At 39.0% G+C, this 12,866-nt stretch overlaps 3 non-coding genes across 3 annotated transcripts; all 3 read right to left on the reverse strand.

Annotated features, from left to right (window-relative positions):
* Positions 1-446: 446 nt before the first annotated feature.
* Positions 447-550, reverse strand: LOC148565427 (small nucleolar RNA R71). Its single transcript, XR_015884031.1, has one exon. It is a non-coding gene; the product is annotated as a small nucleolar RNA R71 (small nucleolar RNA).
* Positions 551-5,013: 4,463 nt separating this feature from the next.
* LOC148565428 (small nucleolar RNA R71) lies at positions 5,014-5,122 on the reverse strand. Its single transcript, XR_015885577.1, has one exon. It is a non-coding gene; the product is annotated as a small nucleolar RNA R71 (small nucleolar RNA).
* Positions 5,123-10,174: 5,052 nt separating this feature from the next.
* LOC148565429 (small nucleolar RNA R71) lies at positions 10,175-10,278 on the reverse strand. The gene has a single exon (XR_015885349.1). It is a non-coding gene; the product is annotated as a small nucleolar RNA R71 (small nucleolar RNA).
* Positions 10,279-12,866: the final 2,588 nt, after the last annotated feature.

Here is a 12,866-nt window from a genome sequence, read left to right on the forward strand (position 1 = left end):
TACAACAATCCAGAGATAACCTTTCAGAAATTTTCGAACAGGCAGAGGAGATGGCAGCCGAAAATAATAATAATGTAAGGAAGATGCTTGGTGACTTTACTGCACCTAATTCTAATTTACATGGAAGAAGCATCTCCATTCCTGCCATTGGAGCAAACAACTTTGAGCTGAAACCTCAATTAATTTCTCTGATGCAGCAGAACTGCAAGTTTCATGGACTTCCATCTGAAGATCCTTTTCAGTTCTTAACTGAATTCTTGCAGATATGTGATACTGTTAAGACTAATGGAGTAGATCCTGAAGTCTACAGGCTCATGCTTTTCCCTTTTGCTGTAAGAGACAGAGCTAGATTATGGTTGGATTCTCAACCCAAAGACAGCCTGAACTCTTGGGATAAGCTGGTCACGGCTTTCTTAGCCAAGTACTTTCCTTCTCAAAAGCTGAGCAAGCTTAGAGCTGATGTTCAAACCTTCAGACAGAAAGAAGGTGAATCCCTCTATGAAGCTTGGGAAAGATACAAGCAGTTGACCAAAAAGTGTCCTTCTGACATGCTCTCAGAATGGACCATGCTGGATATATTCTATGATGGTTTATCTGAGCTATCAAAGATGTAACTGGACACTTCTGCAGGTGGATCCATTCACCTAAAGAAAATGCCTGCAGAAGCTCAAGAACACATTGACATGGTTGCTAATAACCAGTTCATGTACACTTCTGAAAGGAATCCTGTGAGTAATGGGACGCCTATTGATGAGCGGATAATTTATATGCTTTTTGGCATTGTTTTTAGTATGTTTTTAGTAGGATCTAGTTACTTTTAGGGATGTTTTCATAAGTTTTTATGTTAAATTCACATTTCTGGACTTTACTATGAGTTTGTGTGTTTTTCTGTGATTTCAGGTATTTTCTGGTTGAAATTGAGGGACTTGAGCAGAAATCAGATTTAGAGGTTGAAAAAGGACTGCTGATGCTGTTGGATTCTGACCTCCCTGCACTCAAAGTGGATTTTCTGGAGCTACAGAACTCGAAATGGCGCGCTTCTAATTGCGTTGGAAAGTAGACATCCAGGGCTTTCCAGAAATATATAATAGTCCATACTTTGGCCAAGAATTGACGACGTAAACTGGCGTTCAACGCCAGCCTTCTGCCCAAATCTGGCGTCCAGCGCCAGAAAAGGATCCAAAACCAGAGTTCAACGCCCAAACTGGCACAGAAACTGGCGTTCAACTCCACAAATGACCTCTGCACGTGCTACACTTAAGCTCAGCCCAAACACACACCAAGTGGGCCCCGGAAGTGGATTTATGCATCAATTACTTACTCATGTAAACCCTAGTGACTAGTTTATTATAAATAGGACCTCTTACTATTGTATTAGACGTCTTTTTGACCATCTTTGGATTCTGGATTGTATTTTGATCCTGTGATCACGTTTAGGGGGCTGGCCATCTCGGCCATGCCTGGACCTTCACTTATGTATTTTCATACGGTAGAGTTTCTACACTCCATAGATTAAGGTGTGGAGCTCTGCTGTTCCTCAAAGATTAATGCAAAGTACTACTGTTTTCTATTCAATTCTTCTTATTTCTCTTCTAAGATATCCATTCGCACCCAAGAACGTGATGAAGATGATGATTATGTGTGACGCTCATCATCCTTCTCCCTTATGAACGCGTGCCTGACAAACACTTCTGTTCTACATGAATTAAGCTAGAATGAGTATCTCTTAGATCTCCTAACCAGAATCTTCGGGGCTTAAGCTAGAATGATGGCGGCATTCAAGAGAATCTGGAAAGTCTAAACCTTGTCTGTGGTATTCCGAGTAGGATTCAATGATTGAATGACTGTGACGAGCTTCAAACTCGCGAGTGCTGGGCGTTAGTGACAGACGCAAAAGGAGGGTGAATCCTATTCCAGCATGATCGAGAACCGACAGATGAATAGCCGTGCCGTGACAGGGTGCGTGAGCATATTATTCACTGAGAGGAGGGGATGTAGCCACTGACAACGGTGATGCCCTTGCATAAAGCCAGCCATGGAAAGGAATAAGACTAATTGGATGAAGATAGCAGGAAAGCAGAGGTTCAGAGGAACGAAAAGTACCTCCATTCGCTTATCTGAAATTCCTACCAATGATTTACATAAGTATCTCTATCCCTATTTTATTATATAATATTCAAAAACACCATTATCACTTTATATCTGCCTGACTGAGATTTACAAGGTGACCATAGCTTGCTTCATACCAACAATCTCCGTGGGATTCGACCCTTACTCACGTAAGGTATTACTTGGACGACCCAGTGCACTTGCTGGTTAGTTGTATCGAAGTTGTGACAATTATGTATTGAGATCAGAGCACCAAGTTGCTCACGTTGCCAGGGATTGTTTGAGCCTGGTCATCACAATTTCGTGCAACAAGTTTTTGGCGCCGTTGCCGGGGATTGTTTGAGTTTTCGGCAAGCTTTTGGTCCGGTAACATCAGTGCCAGATTCCCTTTTGATCCGGCAACAGCACCAAGTTTTTGGCGCCATTGCCGGGGATTGTTTGAGTTTGGACAACTGACGGTTCATCTTGTTGCTCAGATTAGGTAATTTTCTTTTTATTTTATTTTCAAAAATTTTTCAAAAATATTTCTAAAATTTTCTCAATTGTTTTCGAAAAAAAAAATGTTTTCAAAAATATTATTTTTATTCAAGATTTTTAAGAATGAATTCTAGTGTTTCATGAAGCATGTGAAGCCTGGCTGGCTGTAAAGCCATGTCTAAATTCTTTTGGACTGAGGCTTCCAAACTATCAGAGGTAAGTTACATACTTGGTAAATGATGAGCAGCAATTTGCTATCAAGATCAATATACTCTGATGTTAAATGCTGAAGCTTGGCTGGCCATTGGCCATGTCTAGTGTTTTGGACCGGAGCTTTCTTTGAAAGCTTGGCTGGCTAGTGAGCCATGTCTAATTCCTGGACTGAAGCTTTAGACTAAGAATGCAAGATTCCTGGAATTCATATTAAAAATTTTGGAATCCTTATTTTTCTTTTTCATATAATTTTCGAAAAAAATATAAAATAAAAATCCAAAAAAATTAGAAAAGCATAAAAATCAAAAATATTTTCTGTTACTTGTTTGAGTCTTGAGTCACATTATAAGTTTGGTGTCACTTGCATATGCATCTTGCATTTTTCGAAAATATCATGCATTCATAGTGTTCTTCATGATCTTCAAGTTGTTCTTGGTAAGTCTTCTTGTATGATCTTGATGATTTTTTGTTATGTGTCTTTTCATGTTTATCATATGCATTCTTGAATTCTTAGTGCCTAAGCATTAAAGAATTCTAAGTTTGGTGTCTTGCTTGTTTTCTTTGCATTAAAAATTTTTCAAAATTGTGTCTATGATGTTCATCTTGACATTCAAAGTGTTCTTGGTGTTCATCTTGACATTCATAGCATTCTTGCATGCATTCATTGTTTTGATCTAAAAATTTCATGCATTGCATAATTTTCATGTTTTTCATAAAAAAATAAAAAATTCAAAAAAATATCTTTCCCTTTTTCTCTCATCAAATTCGAAAATTTGAGTTGACTTTTTCAAAAATTTTTAAAAATCAAATTGTTTCTCATGAGTCAAACCAAATTTTCAATTTGAAAATCTTATCTTTTTCAAAATCTTTTTCAAAAATCAAATCTTTTTCAAAATTCTTAGTTATTTTCGAAAATTCCAAAAATATTTTTCAAAAATCTTTTTCTTATTTTTGTATTAAATTTTCGAAAATAACATAAATAATTAATGTTTTGATTCAAAAATTTCAAGTTTGTTACTTACTTGTTAAGAAAGATTCAAACTTTAAGTTCTAGAATCATATCTTGTGATTTCTTGTGAATCAAGTCATTAATTGTGATTTTAAAAAAAAATCAAATCTTTTTCAAAAACAATTTCTATCATATCTTTTCAAAAATATCTTCTTATCTTATCTTTTTCAAAAATATCTTTTCAAAATATCTTTTCTAACTTCCTAACTTCTTATCTTTTCAAATTTGTTTCAACTAACTAACTAACTTTTTGGTTGTTTCTTAACTTTTTCAAAACTACCTAACTAACTCTCTCTCTCTCTAATTTTCGAAAATATCTTCCCTCTTTTTCAAAAATTTCTTTTTAATTAACTAAATATTTTTATCTTTTATTTTTTATTTCAAAAATTTTCGAAAATTACTAACATCTTTTCAAAAACCATTTTTCAAAAATCACTAACTCTTTTTCAAAATAATTTTCGAAAATTATCCCTCCCCCATCCTATTCTATTTATTCATTCATATCCTAACATCTCATCTCATATCTCTTCCATCCGTACAGTTGTGTTTCTTCCTTTACATCACATTCTTTGTCTCCCCCTCTTTTCTTCCACTCACAAAGGGATCTCTATACTGTGGTATAAAGGATCTCTATTATTATTATTATTTTTCTGTGCCTTCTTCTTTGTCATATGAGCAGGAGCAAGGACAAGAACATTCTTGTGGAAGTAGATCCAGAACCTGAAAGGACTCTGAAGAGAAAATTAAGAGAAGCTAAAATACAACAATCCAGAGATAACCTTTCAGAAATTTTCGAACAGGCAGAGGAGATGGCAGCCGAAAATAATGATAATGTAAGGAAGATGCTTGGTGACTTTACTGCACCTAATTCCAATTTACATGGAAGAAGCATCTCCATTCCTGCCATTGGAGCAAACAACTTTGAGCTGAAACCTCAATTAGTTTCTCTAATGCAGCAGAACTGCAAGTTTCATGGACTTCCATCTGAAGATCCTTTCCAGTTCTTAACTGAATTCTTGCAGATATGTGATACTGTTAAGACTAATGGAGTAGATCCTGAAGTCTACAGGCTCATGCTTTTCCCTTTTGCTGTAAGAGACAGAGCTAGATTATGGTTGGATTCTCAACCCAAAGACAGCCTGAACTCTTGGGATAAGCTGGTCACGGCTTTCTTAGCCAAGTACTTTCCTCCTCAAAAGCTGAGCAAGCTTAGATCTGATGTTCAAACCTTCAGACAGAAAGAAGGTGAATCCCTCTATGAAGCTTGGGAAAGATACAAACAGTTGACCAAAAAGTGTCCTTCTGACATGGTTTCAGAATGGACCATCCTGGATATATTCTATGATGGTTTATCTGAGCTATCAAAGATGTCACTGGACACCTCTGCAGGTGGATCCATTCACCTAAAGAAAACGCCTGCAGAAGCTCAAGAACTCATTGACATGGTTGTTAATAACCAGTTCATGTACACTTCTGAAAGGAATCTTGTGAGTAATGGGACGCCTATGAAGAAGGGAGTTCTTGAGGTTGATACTCTGAATGCCATATTGGCTCAGAATAAAATATTGACTCAGCAAGTCAATATGATCTCTCAGAGTCTGCATGGAATGCAAGCTGCATCCAACAGTACTCAAGAGGCTTCTTCTGAAGAAGAAGCTTATGATCCTGAGAACCCTGCAATAGCAGAGGTAAATTACTTAGGTGAACCTTATGGAAACACCTATAACTCAACATGGAGAAATCATCCAAATTTCTCATCGAACGATCAAAAGCCTCAACAAGGCTTTAATAATGGTGGAAGAAATTGGTTTAGCAATAGCAAGCCTTTTCCATCATCAACTCAGCAACAGACAGAGAACTCTGAACAAAATGCTTCTAATTTAGCAAATCTAGTCTCTGATCTATCTAAGGCCACTGTAAGTTTCATGAATGAAACAAGGTCTTCCATTAGAAATCTGGAAGCACAAGTGGGCCAGCTGAGTAAAAGGATCACTGAAATCCCTCCTAGTACTCTCCCAAGCAATACAGAAGAGAACCCAAAAGGAGAGTGCAAGGCCATTGACATAAGCGCCATGGCCGAACCTCTGAGGAGAGGAGAGGACGTGAATCCCAAGGAGGAGGACCTCCTGGGACGTCCAGTGATCAATAAGGAGCTTCCCTCTGAGGAACCAAAGGACTCTGAGGCTCATCTAGAGACCATAGAGATTCCATTGAACCTCCTTATGCCCTTCATGAGCTCTGATGAGTATTCCTCTTCTGAAGAGAATAAGGATGTCACTGAAGAGCAAACTGCCAAGTTTCTTGGTGCAATCATGAAGCTGAATGCCAAATTATTTGGCATTGATACTTGGGAAGTTGAACCTCCCTTGTTCATCAATGAACTAAGTGATCTGGATCAACTGACATTGCCTCAGAAGAGACAGGATCCTGGAATGTTCATAATACCCTGTACCATAGGCACCATGATCTTTAAGGCTCTATGTGACCTTGGTTCAGGAATAAACCTCATGCCCCTCGCTGTAATAGAGAAACTGGGAATTTGTGGGGTGCAAGCTGCTAAAATCTCACTAGAGATGGCAGACAGCTCAAGAAAACAGGCTTATGGACAAGTAGAAGATGTATTAGTAAAGGTTGAGGGCCTTTACATACCTACTGATTTCATAGTCCTCGATACTGGAAAGGAAGAGGATGAATTCATCATCCTAGGAAGACCTTTCCTGGCCACAGCAAGAGCTGTGATTGATGTTGACAGAGGTGAAATAGTCCTCCAATGGAATGAGGACTCCCTTGTGTTTAAAACTCAAGGATCTCCCTCTGCAACCATGGAGAGGAAGCTTGAAAAGCTTCTCTCAAAGCAGAGTCAACCAGAGCCCCCACAGTCAAACTCTAAGTTTGGTGTTGGGAGGCCACAACCAAACTCTAAGTTTGGTGTTGAACTCCCATATCCAAACTCTAAGTTTGGTGTTGAAGAGTCTCAACAAAGCTCTGCACATCTGTGAGGCTCCATGAGAGCCCACTGTCAAGCTATTGACATTAAAGAAGCGCTTGTTGGGAGGCAACCCAATGTTTATCTAATTCTTATTTTTATTGTTTTTCATGTTTTCTTAGGTTCATGATCATGTGGAGTCACAAAATAAATATAAAAATTGAAAACGGAATCAAAAACAGCAGAAGAAAAATCACACCTTGGAGGAGTGATGCCAAGGCATCTTAGGCTAGTTTCACTAGCATTTTTTTTGTTAGTTTTAGTTTTTTTATGCATTTTCTTGAGCTTAAAGTAACCAAGAATGGTTAAATGAATAACAAAGCAATGAACCATCCAAACAGTATGATTTTTGATGCAAATTCCATGAGTTTTTAGTTATATTACTTAAATGCTATGAATGGAAGATTTCTCATGAAATTTTGCAAGACTTTGATGCAATTGTTTGGATGATTTCAGGGAAGAAGAGGCTAGGCAAGGAAGCAACAAAATCAATAAAGGAAGCTTGAATATCACATGTGGAGTTTAAGTTCCAGTTTAAGCTTAAACTGGAACTTAAACTACCAAGCCATATAAAGCTGGAAATGGCGTTTAAGTTCCAGTTTAAGCCTAAACTGGAGCTTAAATGCCAGAATCATGAAGGCTAGGAAATGCTGGAACTGGCATTTAACCTCCAGTTTAACCTTAAACTGGAAGTTAAACGCCAGAATGAGAATTTCACCATGGGAGCATTTCCACGTTTAAGCTCCAGTTTAACCTTAAACTGGAGCTTAAACGTGTTCGACACAAAGTCTCACCAAATAAGCATTTCCATGTTTAACCTCCAGTTTAACATTAAACTGGAGGTTAAACGCCAGAAGTAAGAAAGGCACCAGGAGCATTTCCACGTTTAAGCTCCAGTTTAACCTTAAACTGGAGCTTAAATGTGTTCGACTGTTTCTCCCCTCCAGGGTTGCTTTCTTCATTTCCACGTTTAAGCTTCAGTTTAACCTTAAACTGAAGCTTAAACGTGTTCGACTATTTCTCCCCTCTAGGGTTGTTTTCTTCATTTCCACGTTTAAGCTTCAGTTTAACCTTAAACTGAAGCTTAAACGTGTTCGACCCAATTGCTCCTCCAGGGTTGCTTTCTTCATTTTCACGTTTAAGCTTCAGTTCAACCTTAAACTGAAGCTTAAACGTGTTCGACATTTCACACTCCTGGGTTGCTTTCTTCCATTTCCACGTTTAAGTTTCAGTTTAACCTTAAACTGAAACTTAAACTTCAACTTAAACGCCACTTTTTGAAAGAGGTTTCTGGGCCAAATATATTGAAGTTTAAGTTAGCATTTGAGCACAAACATTAACTTAAACGTATTATGGTATGAAACCCAATTGAATATCATGGTTTATGGGATTGGGCCTGAAGAATTGATGAGTCTGGAGCTTTAATTTGTTGAGTCTTGTGTCATTACTTGTTTATCACTAAGTTTGCTCAATGAATGTTACAGAATTGGATCACAGCCTCATCAGGATTATGGACCATAAACCCAAAGCAAAAGGAAATCAGGGAAAGGCCTCAAAGCCCAAGAAACACAACAGAAGCTCAATTTAGAAAGTGTATAAATAGGATAGAATTTAAGTTAGTTAGGATCATCGGGAGAGAACTTTGGATCATTTTCTTTTAGTTTTGTAATTGAATTCAGAGCTATGACTCACTAAACCCCTTTCATTGGGTTAGGGAGCTCTATTGTAATTTAATGAATCAATAATAGTTTTATCTTCTTCTTCAATCTTTTCTCTTGAATTTTGTTAGAAAGCTTCTCGATCTAATTCCATTGGGTAGTTGTCTTGGGAAAGAAACTACCCATAATTGGAATCCTTCGGAACCTTGGGAAAGGAATGGAGGATTCATGCTAGAGAAGCTTTCTCACAGTGAATTGGATTGGGGTTTGGATGGATATTGTGACATGTAATCCTACCAAATTGTGGTTCATGAAACTGTGTGGTATAATCAGTGATCGAGCATCATCTCTTCTTATGAACATTTAAACCAAGGGATTGGGAATTTGTTTGTTTTTAGAGAGAATTGGTGAGCCAAGGGATTGGGATCCAATCATATAAGATTGCCAAGCAAAATTCAATGAATGCATTGGTTGAGGAAGGGATAAAAGTTGTTTTGATTCGGAGATCTCAATATCTCCTAACACCCAATGAACTCCCCATTTCTGATTTACCACTTTCTCTTTACATTCTGCAATTAAATTCATGCAATCACCCCCATCCCTTTTAATTTCAGCAATTTAGCTTCTCGCTCTTTAATTCATGCAATTTTACATTCTGCAATTCTCATCTAAATCTTGATTCCGCTCAACTAGAACATACTTCTAATCCGAATTGCTCACTCAACCAATCCTTGTGGGATTCGACCTCACTCTATTGTGAGTTTTTACTTGACGATAACCGGTGCACTTGCCGGAAGGAATTTTGCCGGATGTGCAATTTCCTAAATCGTAGCATAACAAGTTTATGCGCATCAAGTTTATGGCGCCGTTGCCGGGGATTGGTTTTTGATTGACAATTCTCAAATTGGAAGTTAACTAGATTGAGCATTTTTCTTGCTTTGTTAATTCAGTTCAAGTTACTTGTTGAATTTTTAATTTCTGCACTCTGTTACATGCTTTCTTTCTTTATGCCTTTAAATTCAAGCAACTAACTCACTGACTCACTAACTATTTGAATTAATTCCTCAACTACTCTAACCATACTCTTCCATTAACCAAGAGTATTTCACTTGTTTGTTGCATGTGCTGTGTTCTTGTATGACAGGTAGGAGAGGAGAGACATCAACTCCTCCATATACCGAACCAGAGAGGACCCTTCATAGACTTAGAAGGGAAGCAAGAGGGAAGAGAGTACTGGGAGAAGAAGAATCTGAAGGAGAATCTGAGGACAATTTTGAAGAAGCTCTAGATCTCAACATGGATAGAGAAGTTCACAACCATGAGAGAGCTGATGGAAACAATGCCATTCCCGAGAGGAGGGTTCTTGGTTCATACATAAACCCAACCTCTAGGAATTGTGGTAGCAGCATTCAGAAACCACCCATTCAGGCCAACAATTTTGAACTCAAACCACAGCTACTATCACTTGTGGAGAATCATTGTTCATTTGGTGGGAGTGCTAATGAAGATCCAAACCAACATCTCACAAAATTCCTGAGAATTTGCGACACTGTGAAGTCCAATGGAGTCCAGGAAGATACCTATAAACTGCTCTTGTTCCCATTTTCACTTAGGGACAAGGCAGCTAAGTGGCTGGAATCATTCCCAAGGGGGAGCCTAACAACCTGGGATGAGGTGGAAAGCAAGTTTCTGGCACGTTTCTACCCCCCACAAAAGGTCAATAGGCTTCGATCTGAGGTTCAGACGTTTAGACAACAAGATGGTGAAACTCTCTACGAGGCATGGGAGAGATTCAAGGATTTGACAAGGAAATGCCCACCAGACATGTTCCATGACTGGGTGCAATTGCATATTTTCTATGATGGACTTTCTTATGAATCAAGGAAGGCTGTAGATCATTCATCAGGAGGTTCACTGAACAAGAAAAAGACTGTGGAAGAAGCCATTGAAGTGATTGAGACAGTGGCTGAGAATGAGTACTACTATGCTTCAGAGAGACACAACAATAAGGGAGTCATGGAGCTGAACCATGTTGATACAATTTTAGCCCAAAACAAGGTGTTTGCCAAGCAACTAGCAGAGCTCACCAGGAAATTAGAAACAAAGCAAGTGGCCGCAATACACACACAAGATCAAGAGGAAGTAAGCACTGAAGGAGGTGATTGGGAAGAGGCCAACTATGTGGGAAACCAACAAAGGCAATCCTATGATCCACATTCCAACACTTACAACCCAGGATGGAAAAACCACCCAAACTTTGGGTGGGGGAACCAACAAACCCAACCACAAAACCACAAACCTTACAACCACAACCAACACAACAATTCCACATACCAAAACTCCAACCAAAGATCATACCAAGCCACACAAAACACTTACTCTCAACCATCATATCATGGCCAAAATAATCAACCTACCCAACCTAATCCGAACCAACAATTTCAAGATCAATTAAACAGGATAGAAGGAATGCTTGCAACCATGAGTCAAGACATAACCGAATTAAAAGCCTTTAAGGAAGAAGTAAATTCTAACCTGCAAAACCAAGGAGCTGCCATCCAGAAGCTAGAAAATCAAATAGTGTATTTGTCTAAGCAAACCCCTGGGCCAAGCGTTTCTCATGCTGCCAAGACTATTGCAAGGGAAGAATGTAAAGCCATAACCCTCAGAAGTGGAAAGAATCTAAAGGAGATCTCAAAGGAAACCACAGAGGATGAAGCAAAGGAAAATGTGAGAGACAAGGAACAAGGGCAATCTTTTACACCGTCTGCAACAAAAGAAAAAGAAAAAGAGGTCCTGAAGCCTTATACACCTAAAGCACCATATCCTCAACGTTTGATGAAAAGTGAAAAGGATGGCCAATTCTCCAGATTCTTGGAGATTTTCAAGAAGCTTCAAATCAACATTCTGTTTGCTGAGGCAATAGAGCAAATGCCACTCTATGCAAAATTCTTAAAGGAATTAATGACCAAGAAGAGAAGCTGGAGAAATGAGGAAACTGTGTTGTTAACTGAAGAATGCAGTGCCATCATTCAGCACAAATTGCCTCAGAAATTGAAGGATCCAGGCAGTTTCCAAATCCCCTGCATCATAGGAGAAGTCATGGTGGAGAAGGCCTTGTGTGACTTAGGGGCCAGTATCAATTTGATGTCTCTAACAATGATGAGAAGAATGAAGATTGAGGAAGCCAAACCAACAAGAATGGCCCTCCAATTGGCAGATCGAACTTTTAAATTCCCTCATGGGATAGTTGAGGATTTGTTGGTGAAAGTGGGAGATTTTATATTTCCTGCTGATTTTGTGGTGTTAGATATGGAGGAAGAAGCCAAAGCTTCAATAATTCTGGGAAGACCCTTCTTGGCTACTGCTGGAGCCATCATAGATGTACAAAAGGGTGAACTCACTCTTAGACTACATGATGAGAAATTGGTGTTTAACGTATTCAAGGCAATGAGCTATCCATCAGAATCACTAAGGGAATGCATGAGGGTGGATGTAGTGGACATTGCAGTACAAGAAACCTTTGAGGAAACAACAAATGAAGTGGCAGAGGAGGAGTTCACCAAGGACATAGAAGTTAGTGACATCAAGGCTGCTGAAACAACCATGCCAAGCATGCCAGAGAGAGTGAAAGAAGAGAAGGAAGCACCAAAACCTGAGCTCAAAGCACTGCCCCCTAATCTCAAGTATGCATACTTGGGTAGTGATGAGAGTCATCCTGTTATCATTAGCTCTGCCCTGAGTCAAGAACAGGAAGAAGAATTGATCAAGGTGCTACAAACTCATCAAGATGCCATTGGATGGACCCTAGCTGATTTGAAGGGGATAAGTTCATCCATATGCATGCATAAAATCTTATTAGAAGAGGATGCTAGACCCTCCATCCAAGCTCAGAGAAGATTGAATCCCGTCATGAAAGAAGTGGTACAAAAGGAGGTCATGAAGTTATGGCAGGCAGGGGTAATCTACCCCATTTCTGATAGCCCATGGGTTAGTCCCATCCATGTAGTTCCCAAGAAAGGTGGCATAACTGTGGTGCCAAATGAGAGGAACGAACTCATACCCACAAGAACTGTCACTGGGTGGAGGATGTGCATAGACTACAGGAAGCTCAATGAAGCCACCAGAAAAGATCATTTCCCACTCCCATTCATGGATCAGATGCTTGAAAGGCTTGCAGGACATGCTTACTATTGCTTTCTGGATGGATACTTAGGCTATAATCAGATAGTAGTTGATCCTAGAGATCAAGAGAAAACATCATTTGTTTGTCCATATGGAGTTTTTGCTTATAGACGCATGCCCTTTGGATTGTGCAATGCACCTGCCACTTTCCAAAGATGCATGCTGTCCATCTTTTCGGACATGATTGAAAAATTTATTGAGGTCTTCATGGATGATTTTTCTGTGTTTG

Source organism: Arachis ipaensis, chromosome B5 (genome assembly GCF_059453495.1).
Source record: "Arachis ipaensis isolate K30076 ecotype BB chromosome B5, ASM5945349v1, whole genome shotgun sequence".
Taxonomy (NCBI): Eukaryota; Viridiplantae; Streptophyta; class Magnoliopsida; order Fabales; family Fabaceae; genus Arachis; species Arachis ipaensis.